Below are 13,564 nucleotides of genomic sequence, written 5' to 3' on the forward strand. Positions count from 1 at the left end.
TCTAAGCGGATATTGATGTTGTTGTGGTCTGTAGCCTGATTTCGGTACAATTTTGACTGGAGGACAATCTTTAATGAGGCCTACCATGTTTACTGATAGACCTCAAAGTAGCAGGAACTTGCATCGTGGGAGGGCTCGCCACAAGCTGCACAGAGCGGAGGCAATGACATTTGACCAACTAAGGAAGTCTGTATGTGTTAGTTGATTTAAAATAGAGGAGCTGTGGTCTGGTGGGGGAAGGAGAGTAGTCGCGTACTTGTGTGACTTTCTTCATGAACTCGCCCACATTTGCCTACTTCCAGCCTGCGGTAGGTTTGGTTAGAGAAACATGAGGTACAGAGCCCGAGACATGATAGCATTTCTGCTGTGTGTCTGTGAGTGTGACAGAGTAAGCACAATAATCATCATCAAAATACAGATCTGTCAGGGTCGGACAATCATTCAGTTCTCTGTAAAAGCTCGCTTCAAAGTCAGAATCTGGTCCACGTGACACAAAAGCTCTGCAGTGGAGACTTTCAGGTTTCATTTTGTCTGAGGAGGAATTTAGGAATGGTGCAGCTGTCTCTACCAGAGAAATGGATGTATTACAGAATGTGTGGCACCTGAGTCCACCAAAAAGGTGATATTTTTCCCTTGAACATTACACACAATAGTTGGCATTTTCTTATAAGCATCATTATTTAAGGTTACATAAGTTCTCTCGGGGGTGAGGAGGCTCTGTTCTAACTAAGAGATCTTTCCCTGAACTAAAGCAACCTGTGTATCAGTTGCAAGCGGCTCTTCTTTGTGGTGAGCATTGTGTATGTGTGTCACTGTCAGACCAGATCTCAGTCAGAGTGAGGAGACTGGAGCTGTCACTTTTGCTGGTTTCCTAAGTTCGGGCAATCTCTGGTCCAGTGTACGGCCTGTCCACATCTGTAGCATCGGTCACTTGGCCAGTCATCTCTTTCTCTGCCTCTTCCTCGTCCCCTGCCATGGCCACGCCCTTGATAGTGTCCTTTTCCCCCAAACATGAACAACTGCCCTGTGAATTGTGCCATTGTGAGGTTTGCATTGTATGTGGTTGAACGTCCAACTCATCTTGCATTCTGTGGAGCTCTGACATGATGGGATAATGTCCCGATGTGGCTGTAGGTGTGTGTATTGGCGGTTTATCTTTCCCTTTCACTTCAATTCTCTGCCTGATTTCACATTCATCCATCCACAACTTCCACACATCCATTTCATTCTCAAACTCTTGTAGTTTCCTTCCATTCACTCTGCTTTTGCTTTCATCTATATCTTTCTGTGTACTCGCAATTTTCTCAACTTATTCTCGCTCAGGCTGCCTTCACTTGGGAAACCACGTTCATTACTCCACTTAGACATACATTGCACAGATTTGTTACCATATTTCTTTTTCATTGGTTGGCATATAGGAAACTGACAGTTTTCATCTGGAGATCGACCTCTGCTGCTGTGGACCCCATTTTTCCAACCGGACTTTAAGGCGAACTCGATCTGTGGATGTTTTGACATGAAATAAAAGTTCTTTCTTACCAGTCAGGGTTCTTTTTGTTCAGATACTGAGGTGACAGCCGTCTCCGATGTCCGGTCCACTCCACACATCTTTTCCATGAACTTTCCACCATTTGAGTCTTACTTCTTCTTAGACAGGAGGTGAGAAGATCAAGAGGAAGTGTAAATCACGGTGTAAATGTTCAGGGTGTAGCAGGAATAATCCTGGGTGGCCAACCACTGTCCATGGAGACGACAATCAGCCTGGTATTCCACTTATGACACCAAATTGTGATGGCAATTCTTGTTTTCCTCAATAAAATATCGTTCAAATGATGGCTGTCCAGTCAGTTGTTCTATATGCAAAGCTAGGTTTATTCTTACCCGGGGAGAGCAGCTCTGTGTACGACAGGAAACAACTCTGACTCTCCTTCGTATTCACATTCTTTTATAGCAGTGCACAAACATCTTAAAATGACAGTTATACAGAACGTGTGAGCACATCTTTTCCATGAACTTTCCACCTCTTGAGTCTTACTTCTTCTTAGACAGGAGGCGAGAAGATCAAGAGGAAGTGTAACCGAAGTCAAACGAGACAACTAAAGGTCTTCAGTCTGCACATAGAAGATACAACGTAACATCACACTTACTATGAACTTTCTATGAACTTCTGCTGAGCTTATTTCAGCTTGTTAAGAACTCACATAGACTAAAAGGTCACTTAAGCAGAGAGAGAAGTAAGAATAAAATGTAATCACATAGTGCTGATGCCTCCCAGCGAGAAGGTCCGGGTTCGTGTCCAGCTCAGGTCCTTCTGGATGGAGTTTGCATGTTCTCCCTGTGTCCACGTGGGTTTTCACCAGGTTCTCTGGCTCCCACCGCCAAATGTTCATGCTCGTTAGGCTAATCTGTGACCCTAAATTGACAGTGCAAATGGTTGTTTGTCTCTGTGATAGGCTGATGCCCTGTCCAGGGTGTACCACGCCTCTCACCCGATGCCAGCTGGGATAGGCTCCAACAACCCCTGTGATCCTAGTGAGGATTAAGTGGTATGGAAAATGAGATGAGATATTCTTGATGTAATGTTACCGACCACCAGACCCTGAGTTGTCTCAATCTCTTTTCTGAAGCTGATGACTGACAACATCTGAATGTGTGTAACGTTAAACATTTACTGTTTCTTTGTTTCTGGGTAATGTAAAGGAGCTTCTCTCAAAGATAAACAGGAAGGAACAAATGGCTGCAGACTATTGGTGCTAACAGTCTCTTATTTCACACATGCAGATAAATATATTTGTATATATTGAGTACAGTTCGACGTTATCTTTTGTGTTGTGTTACTCAAATAATGACCCATCAATCTATTATCTATATTATCCAAGTCTACTATGAAGGAAATGCTGCAAAGACCAAATACAGAGGGTTCACAGGTTACAAACTATTCATAAACCTCAAGAATGGAAAGACCAGATCAGCCTTTGCCATAAAAACATCCAAAATAGACAGAGCAGCAGAGTCCTGGGACAGTATTCTGCCTCTGGTTCTGATTATTAATGAGGCAACGATGGACAAAAGTAGTCGATGGATCCTGAAGTGTACAGAGATAAACTGTCAGCTCAAGTTCAGTGAAAAGATGCAAAGTTGAATGGATGGTGCTTCACTGTAATGACCCACAACATACCGCCTGATCTGACAACATTACCTGATCTGACCCTGACACAAACAGACATCACACTTGATGAACACAAAACTAAAGGAACTGAGACCCAATTCAACGAAAAGCAACTAAAGTCAGTGGCAGTAAAGGCCTCGGCAAAGCATCACAAATGAGGACACTCACTGGAGCAATGACTGCCTGAAGTCACCTTTCCTCCCGATTGATTGTGAGTATCGTCTAATTAAAACTGGGCCTATACTTTACCCTCAGCAAACAACAGTTGTGTCAGTGTCCAAACATTTATAAACCGTATATACGAAAATCATTTGAAAACACATCAGTGTACAGTATGTAATGTTTATGGTTGAATCTACGGCGTCTTCAGAGGCCAAAGAGAGAAAAGATGACAACACTAACTTATTCTATCTCAGTCACTAAATGTAACAACAGGAGGAAGTGAAACATGGGTCTATATTATGATTTATTTTAACATTTATTCAAATGAACGTCCTTTTCTTTTGAGGCCAAATGACTCCACACACAATGCTGATAAAGTTCTAGTCCAACTCTAAATGAAGAATCCTTCGCTCTCTTTCATCATGTCAGAAGGCTCAGATGATGTCTGTAAAAGGGAAGTCAAGTTGATGCCACTGAATTTCCTGCTCTCTGCACACAAAAACATTACGATATTGCCAGTTCTCACACAGTCCTCTGTGGCTAACACTGAATTTCCTGCTCTGAGAACACAAAAACATTATGATAGTGGTAGTTCTCACAAAGTCCTCTGTGTAACACAGCTCACTGCAGAGTAAGGGACACTTGTAGCTGATAATTAGATAAACTTTCTAAAGCTGCAAACTGACTCAACAGAGGCTGAACTGAGAGGAGACATGAAAGTTGTGTTTGGACTGTTGTTGCCGCTACTTGGAGTCTCTCATGGTGAGATGTTTTTTCTGTCTCTACTTTTTTGTTCTGTTTTTCTCTACTGAAAACCAGCTGTGGTTGTTTGTGTCTTTGATAAATTCAGATTCTGTCAAATACATACACAGATATATTTTAAGGCACTGCCATATTCTAAGATTCTAATTGAACATGAATCTTTCTTAAAGAAAATATATGATATGAAATATGAATAACGAATTTGTAGCCATATATTTATCTAATAATTACTGTAGTCACAAGATCGATTAATTGTGTTTGTCAGTCAGCTGTGAACAGTGTTCCTCACAATACTGTGTTTCTTCAATGTTAATATTTAATTGTGAGTACTGGAATATGGATGTGTCTTTGGGTTGTTAATAATTTAAATCAAATGTTTCATAATTTTGTTTGTGTTGTACGAGACCAACTTCCTGTCTGCATACTGTCATTGGTTCTGTTGTGGATAGGCCACAGGACTGTAAGGACTGCAGTTGAGTTTATTCCTTTGCCCATGTGCAGTCATGAAGATTTCCTTTCCTGGCCTGTGTCAGTAATGAATCAGCCTTAAGTCCAACTGTGGGACCTCTATCCATGGTTCAGCATTGTACATTTCATGACTGCTGAAGATTAACTTGACTTTGAATAAAACATCTTGGCTCCTATTAGCAGGTCAGAGGTTTCCCTCTACTGGTTCATAAAGGCTGTGCTGTTGACTTCATATTTTGGCAAGAGTTAAAAACATTTTCATGTGGCCGTCCAGAAATAGAAAAAGGGAAAAAAAAACAAATAAAAAGACATAAAAAAGGAAAGAAAGAGAAGAGAAGATCATTTCAATGAGTTGAAATGATGATGTATTTCCAGTTGAGAGCTTTACATTGTGATAGAAATGGAGACTTTATATCTGTTTCCTCACAATAAAAAATATTCAGTCTACATGTTGACTATCAAAAGATCCAGTTTAATGGTCGACTATAACTTTGTTGAATGGATGAAAGTTTTTCTTAGTATCTGTCTTGTCAACCATGTTGTTAGTGGTGTCAGGTTGTTTAGATGTTGAAAATACTGTGAGGTTTCTTTTTTTGGTGAGTTAAGTTATGTTCACTTCCTTTTTGTTGCCTCTCTATGTTCAGTGTTTGTAAAACCTCTTCTTGTGAAGGTGATCAGTCCATCACACATGAAGACTCACATCAGTTCCTCTTCTCAGCATCACAAACATACAACGCCCTGCTCAGTCAAGTTTTCACACACTCTTTGTCACACTTTTCATACTGTGAGGTGGATCGTTAACAAGACACCCTGTTGAGAGAGAAATAGGACTAAGGACATTATAAGGAAATATATATATTTTTTTTACAGCTGTAATGTGGTGTTTTTAAGGTTCATAACCATATTCACAGAGAACATTAGTGAGACAACAGCAAGGGTTGTTCCGGTGTTTTCTATTCTTGTCAAAGTCCACTTTACTGTAATGCCATGTTTTCCACACTGTCACATCTGAGTTTTATCACTGAGCTCATAGTTAGTGTTGGGTTGGACTGGACTGCATCATGTTCCTCTTTGATAGCAATGTTTCTAGTTTGATACACGTTCATGATGGTATCTTAGATATATCAGCTGTCAGTCTCAGAAGGAGGATGTTTCATTTAGTTCATCACACAGAAAAACACACTTGTCGAACTTGGGCTGAAAAAAGAAGAAAGTTGATACTGCTTCCCTTTCTTTTTTCTTCATATAACGAGAAGTTAGAAACAACGTTGTGCACATTTTCACACACTCCTCTGAGGCTGATCACTACCACAACACACTGCTTTCTGTTGAGAGCAGGGTACATAGGTTTGACTTTGGGAGGAATTAGATAAAGTTTGAAAGCTGCTGAGTGACTGAACAGAGTCTGAAGAGAGAGGAGACATGGAAGCTGTGGGTGGACTGATGCTGATGATACTTGGAGTCTCTGATGGTGAGATATTGACGTGGTACTTTATTCAGGTTTCTAAAGATGGTTTAGTGGATGAAGTGAAATGTTAAACTTCTTGTTGACTGGTTCTGAAAGGAGGTTTGAAAGTCTCACACATTCATCAAACAGTTTGATTGAGGACAATGAAGATGACATGATAGTCTTTTATACACACGGCTTTAGTTTGTAACTTTCCATAAAGTGAAGACAGCTTGTCTCCCAAAATATCTACAGAGAAAAGATTAAGATTGATGCTTTGTGTCTTTGGGGTTGTGACACAGACATGGTCTCAGTGAATTCTTTCTAGTTTGGAGAAAGTCACAACTGAGAGATTTACACTTTGGAGGAAGGACAATAAACAATAGTCATGTATCAGAGACCAACTAAGGATGATAAATTATATTTGTGTAACTCTGCTGTTACATTGTGCTTCATGTGGCCTTGAGCCTCTGTAACTTTGTTGAGTAAACCTGAAGAACAAAACCAGTGACAGATATAATGCCTTATATGTCCTTGTTCCAACACTTCCTTGTAGCTACATACTGCCTACCCACTCTGAGTGACATATTCACATCTCTTAGTTTTATTGGCTGCACTACTGCTTCAAATGATTCTACTTTATTAATCATTTTATTCACATTTATTCATAAAATGAACCAACAGATAATTTGGTGGGTTTAACTCAGTTGGACACACACAGGTCTGTAATTACTGGTTGAATTCAACTAATGTAAAAACTCTGTTTAACAGATTAATGTTGTTAAATGAATCACAGCAGTTTTCCAGCCACTGACCTGTGAAATGCTCAACAGCAGAAATATATGTTTGATTGATTGTTTAGTCTGAGAGAGAAAAACCCACTAAGTCTGTTTAAGGTCAATGCATGTGACTGAAATATTGCAACAATTATGCTTCATGGTGGTAGAAATGAAATACTCTCAATGTTTTAATTCACAGGTGGAGAAACTTACTGTGATGGCAGACAGAGTGGAGCTCAGTGTTATGGAGCTTTGGGAGGAACTGTGGTCACCAGACTGATGGACAACGCCTTAGAAATATTTAGATGCAATGTGATAAATGGATCATCAGTAATATTAACATGGAGAAACAAAACGATTGTAACCAATGTGTTAAAAGACAGATCTGTCTTTAATAACAGTGATGGAACATTTAGGATCAATGACCTGAGCAGGAATGACAGTGGTCAATATGATCTGAGAAGCTTTGACTCAAATGGATCAAAATTACCAGAACAGACTCTACAGTTGTTTATTGAAGGTAAAATACTTTTTTTTTCTACTCCTGGGAAATTAAGTCATATTTATAGATCTACATCTCAAATTGTATTGATTTATGTACAAACAAAGATATCTTACATTCACTTACCAGTTTTTAGGTTCACTAGTGAAAACAAATATAACAATCCTGAACTGAATCCTCCTTCATTACTGTTACAGTTAGAGTCTAAATAATATACTTTGTATTCTGCATGTTTCTGTATTTATTTATTAAGAGATAATTACCTTGTTATCAAAAGTCATGTGTGTGTGTTTCTCTCAGCTCCGGTGTCCTCTGTCCATCTGGTCTCTGAGTGTCTGTCCCATGGAGACAAGTGGGTGTCCTGCTCCTCTGATGGAGGGGACAGTCCTCAGTACAGCTGGACTCTGGATGGACACTCAGTGACAGACGCTGAGCTCCTCCCTGGAAATAATGAGACTAACGTCATCACTCTGAAACAAGACGTCTCAGGACATCTGGTCTGTTCAGTCAGGAATCACATCAGTAGTGTCTCCAGAGGAGAGAGGATCTCTGCCTGTGGTGAGTGACAACATGATGAGAAATAACTTGGTAATCATGTTGGTGTCATAACATCAGTCATAAATGATCTTTGTTTGTTCATAGGCTTCATATTCATCAACTGCACCTTACCTAATGGGACATACATATCAGAGTGGGTGTTTGGGGCCAATAACACACTGTGTATTAACCCGACCACTGCCCCAACTCCTGCTCATCCCACTAGTTTGGGTAAGTAGACTACCATAGTGTCAAATAAACCCTACAATCAAACTTTGATCAGTGAAGAACCGTGGTACATTAATAAGTGAAACTCGACTGCCATGGATTAATTGACATTTTTTTTTTCTTTCTATCTTTGTTTGTCTTCCTAAAAAGACATGTATTGTTCTCTGATTTAAAGTCCATCTTTCTTCTGTCTTTTATCTTCCAACAGGCTTTTTCCCACTAATAGTTGGTGTATCCTCAGCCCTGGTCATTGTCTTGGTTGTGGTCTTATCAGTCATCTGGGCTCAGAGGAAAAAGCAAAGAAACAACAAACCTCAAGGTACAAAACTAAACTTCACTGGAGTCACAGTTATACCATTTTCTGAAATTAATTTTTAAAAAGATATTTCACACACAAACTGGAAACAGAGGCAAACAGTTAACTTGGCTGTTGCTAATGCAGACATTGACGTACATGAATATTTTGTCTAAATCTCTTCAATAAAGCCAAATAAATGTATTTCCCAAAATGTGAAACTTGCTCTTTAATAATTAACAGTTTATGGTCCTTGTGTCTTTCCTTCCTGTTGCTCTACAGATGAAGAAATTGACCAGGAATTAACCTACGCTGATGTCAGTATCATGCAACAGCAGGCTGAGCAAAGGTCGAATGTGGAGGTGGAGTATGGTCGAGTCAAGTCACGACCCCAGAAGACTGAACCAATAGAAGATGATTGTGTTTATACAAATATCCGTCAAGACGGGTGATTTAAGTTAAGTTAAGTTTTACTTTGAAAAAAAAAAGAGAAAATGTTGAAGGCTCTTATAATAAATGTTACTTTGATAAGAAAATAAAATGAAAGACAGACAGAGGCCTCCACCATATAAAGAGACCAGACATGTATTTATTTGAGCTGTAGGAGGAAGCTGGGCCACCTGGATAAAACCCACACAGTCAGTAGGAGAAAATTAAATCTCCTCTCAAGAGACAGAATACAGTCCAGAAACTTCCTCAGCTCAACAGAGACAGAGGAGTTGAAACGACGAGAGAGGTAGAAAACTCACACCAGTTCCTCTTCCCAGACACTGTTTGGTCATAGGGTGGCAGCACTGAGCCCTGTTTTACCGCAAAGTGCATTTTGAGTAATTGTTGTTTTTCTTCCTGCTGGATGTGGGGCCTGAGAATTGCAAAGTTTGTAACGGACACTCTGTTGCTTAAAAGAAAAGCTTAAAAAAAAAAAACACACACACACACATGTTGGAAAATATTGTACAGTGGAACATAACTGTTTGTGAAGCAACCGAACATGATAATTGATAAAGAATGGTAATACATGATAGGCGTCAACCACGAGGTTACATGCTGACATTCCGACATTCTACTATTCAGACATGTCACCATTCCATAGGGAAATGTGCACACTTCCGAGTGTGTGTGTGTTCTTTTTTTTATGTTTTAAGACATGTGTGCAGATGTGATACAGTCAGTGGAAGCCTAATCGATAAACACAAAGTCTTGCCATCCGAAAGAGGAGGTACATTGAATGGGAAGCAGACAGCCGTGGTTTTCAATCACACACTCCGATCATAGACGTTGGAACTAGGGGTGCGGGGGGTGACATAATGTATAGATCTATGCTTGTGCAGCCTGCCTGACTCCATGCAGCAGCCTGGCATCTAGCACAGTATGCATGGAGTCAGGCTGCATCTGACAGCTCTATCATAATACATCCAGGCTCCGGTCTCGACCGGACACGGAGTTTCTGATCATATCGTTCTCTTTTTTTTTTTTTTTTTTTTGTGTGTGTGACCCAGCTTGTATTTACAAGCTTGCCTCCAATAAAGGTCATCGGCTGTAGCCTATGTCACACTGAGCTGTCAGATGCAGCCTGACTCCATGCATACTGTGCTAGATGCTAGATAGACCCAGGCAGGCTGCACCAGCATAGATCTATGCATTATGTGAGTAAAATTTAAGTCAGACAAATTGAATTTAAATTCAGAGTCTTTTTTCTTTTTTATAAGTGTGCTGTGGGTAGGGAGGCTGATGGAGTGCAGGGGGCGGATAGGAGGGGGTGTGGCCGCACCCCTAGTTCCGTTGTTTTGGTACTGTACATTTAAAATTGTTTGTTGAAAGGTTACATAACATTGTGTTGCGTTGTTCTGTGTGATTAGTTCTTCGACCACTGCTTATTTTGGGACATTATATATACTTTATATATACATTATTTATTTTTTAAAATATCAAAACTGAGAGCAGCCCTCAGATTTTTGGGTTATTGAAAGGCCATCTGAACTATTGCAAACAAAATTAAATCAGCAAACCCCCAATTATTGTGTCCTGTGTGTGTGTATTCAAACCCCATGGGCTACACACACATCAGAACATGTCATCAAAATGTCAACATCATGATCTTCAGAGATGTTGTGGCAGTGCTGCTGTTGCGTTACTTGATTTATGTTTGACACAGATGAGACAATAGACACATGACTGTAGTTAAAATAAAAAATAAACTGAGTAATGATAACAACTCAGGGGAGTTTGTTTTGATTCTCCACATACAGGATTTAAAAGGTTGATCAGTAATAGGAGACATTTTAAAATATTTCTAGTTTGATACACCTTCATGATGGTGTCTTAGAAATATCAGCTGTCAGTCTCAGAAGGAGGATGTTTCATTTTATTTCAGAGGAGACATGGAAGCTGTGGTGGAATTAGCTTTGGGACCATGAAGCCACAGGTTCAGATCCCCCTATGTCCATGGTACCTCAGCTGTGTCCATGACTGAGGACATGAGGAAGTCCACTGCTCCAGGTGTACACACTGCTGTGTGAATGAATGACTGGATTAAATGAGACAAACTATTTCCCCATGAGGGATGAATGAAATAAAACACATTTCTCTTTTGTACAGGTTCTAGATTAAGATATGTATGTTTTTGAAAGGGTAACCTCACATTTTAATTTTTTTAATAAAAGCACAATTTGTGTTTTACATCAATAAAAATATATCAACTGGCTCCAAGTTTGTTTGTTCGTTTTTTCAACTCATAAATCATTGCGTTGTGTAAATAACAGATTTATGCTTCCATCATCCGATTACAGTCATTAACTGTATAATATTGTTCAAAGCTTTAAAAAGGAAATGTGTTACTGTGTTGTTCTTTGTTCAGCAAACCTCTCTTTTCTTCCATGGAAATACACAATCCATAAAAAAATAATTACTGCTGTTTGCAGGGATTTTTCTTTGTAGGTGTCTATTTACCGTGACAGAGATAGGACTTAGACTTTAATGATCCACAAGGGAAATTAATTGATCACAATAGCTTAATTGAAACAAAAAGATGAGCTGTTATACAGCTGGATAGAATAAGGAATAATGGAAGTTCTGTAGCGTTCACTATGGCAGCGGAGCTGAATCATTCTGCTGGAGAATGAGCTCCTCTGACCTTCTCATGTTTGGTGTAGTGAATTGGATGGATTGTCCATAATGGAGAGCAGTTTATCCAATGTCCTCCTGTCCCTCGCTGAGACAAATGACTCACTACGGATCACATCTCCAGCCTTTCGGATCAATTTGTCTATCCTACTGATGTCTTTTTTGCTGGTACTACTTCCCCAACAAACCACAGCAAAGAACAGGGCACTCGCAACAACAGACTGGTAGAAAGACTCTAACGGTATCCAACAGGGACCCCCTCAGCACAAACTGATTTCTGACAGACAAGTAATCAGAAATCCAGGAGACAGTGAAGGAGCTGACATCCATCCTGAGCAACTTCTCACTCTGGGCTGAATGGTGTTAAAAGATGACCCAGCCTCCCGCAGTAAAAGCAAAGTCTGTCCTGCTGAAGACGCCGTCACTCCTCACCCTGCCTTGCTGCATGGGCTCCTTTGTTTCCACTGTGGGGGAGTAAAGAGTAGAGCCATACTATTCAGTAACCCTTCACCTACTTCCATGCCATGGTGTTACAAGTGCTGGAGAAATCAAAGAACATGGTCCTCACAGTACCCTTCCCACCATCCAGGTGAGAGTGAGCTGCAGCAGGTAGATAACGGCATCATCCACACCAACATGAGACTGATGCGCAAACTGAAGAGGGTCCAAGACAGAAGCCACCAGGGGTCTCAGCTGAGCCAGGATGAATCTCTCCAGGACCTTCAAGGTGAAATTTACAAGATGTTTCTTTTTCTGTTGTCATCAGAAACCTACTGAGAATATTAACAGACTACACACATCACAAGTTATTTTGACAGATTCATCACATCTCGCATACAAAAAAAGATCAATCAAGACTCATCAAGTTATTTGTCAACATTTGGTTTCATTCCTCTCGCTGCCAGAAGAGGGAGACAAAAGATCATCACTGTGACTTCAAGGAAGTAAGAGCTTCACGCAAATGATCACCGTTAACTGTCTAAAGGATGATCACTGAAATTCACGTTTACACTGACATTAATCAATAGTTTTGTAGTAGGCTTTACTGTAACAGAGGAGACTGAGGTCATAAAATACCTTAACATGGACTTCCTTACACCAATTTTAAGGTCTCTGCTCTGGTTAAGTATCTGCTTCAGGAGCAATTTTAAGATCCTCTTAAGGGATTTTAAAGCTCTTAATGGTCTTGGTCCTAATTATTTATCCGATTTGAACACATGAGCCCTCTAGAACTCTCAGGTCTTCAGGCAGCGTTTTAATTACGGCAAAAGTTTTAACCAAAACATACGATGACGCCTCCTTTTACCATTACGGTCCCCGCTTGTGGAACAGTCTGCCTGAGGACCTGAGGAAAACAGACAATGTGGACGTGATTAAAAGCAAACTAAAGACCTACCTTTTTAATTTTGCTTTCAACTGAATTTTATTTTCCTTTTAGTCTGGTTATTTTATTTTATTTACTCATTTAATACTTTATCGTTTTAGTCTGACTTTTAACTCATTTAAATTACTTTATTATTTGTACCTTTTTAGTATACATTTTAATAGAATTTTATTTATTATGGTGATCATTTTATTACAGTTATTTTTATGTCTCTAGTGTTTCCTCTGAGTGAGGGTGGGATAGCGTTTCGTTAGTGTTCTTAATTCCTCACTGGTTTTAAAAGAATGGCAGAATTGACAGAGACAATGTGAATTTCAGTCAAACCTTTCCTAGATGTCAAGGGGTGTAAACAGCTGCCCTTGCAGGCTTCCCCCCACTCAATGATTTTTCACCTTTCCCAGTTAATGTGCGGGTTGTGACGGAGTAGCCAAAGGATGTCCCAATATGAAGTTGACGTGAATAGGAAAAGGTTCATCTGCTCCTGGTGTCCATCAGCGTGGAGATCAAGAGGCTCTGTGGTGTGTGTGTAATGATGAATAATGCGCTTCCATCAAGTGCACACGCCTTAATGGGCCTATCTAAAAGTTCAGTCTTCAGACTCAGTTTGTCAGTTAATCTCCAGTCCTTCATACTCTCGTCAGCCCCTAGTCTATGAGTGTTCCCAGGTGTGTGGGGGTGGCATGGTGCATTACCTTGAGTAACCTTGAG

General features: G+C 40.0%; 1 long non-coding RNA gene across 1 annotated transcript; it reads left to right on the plus strand.

The window, feature by feature from the left end:
- Positions 1–3,887: 3,887 nt before the first annotated feature.
- Positions 3,888–7,642, plus strand: LOC125008010. The gene is made up of 3 exons (XR_007112839.1): positions 3,888–4,093; positions 6,987–7,307; positions 7,590–7,642. It is a non-coding gene; the product is annotated as an uncharacterized LOC125008010 (long non-coding RNA).
- The last annotated feature ends 5,922 nt before the right edge of the window (positions 7,643–13,564 follow it).

The sequence above is a fragment of the Mugil cephalus genome, chromosome 5 (genome assembly GCF_022458985.1).
Source record: "Mugil cephalus isolate CIBA_MC_2020 chromosome 5, CIBA_Mcephalus_1.1, whole genome shotgun sequence".
Classification (NCBI taxonomy): domain Eukaryota; kingdom Metazoa; phylum Chordata; class Actinopteri; order Mugiliformes; family Mugilidae; genus Mugil; species Mugil cephalus.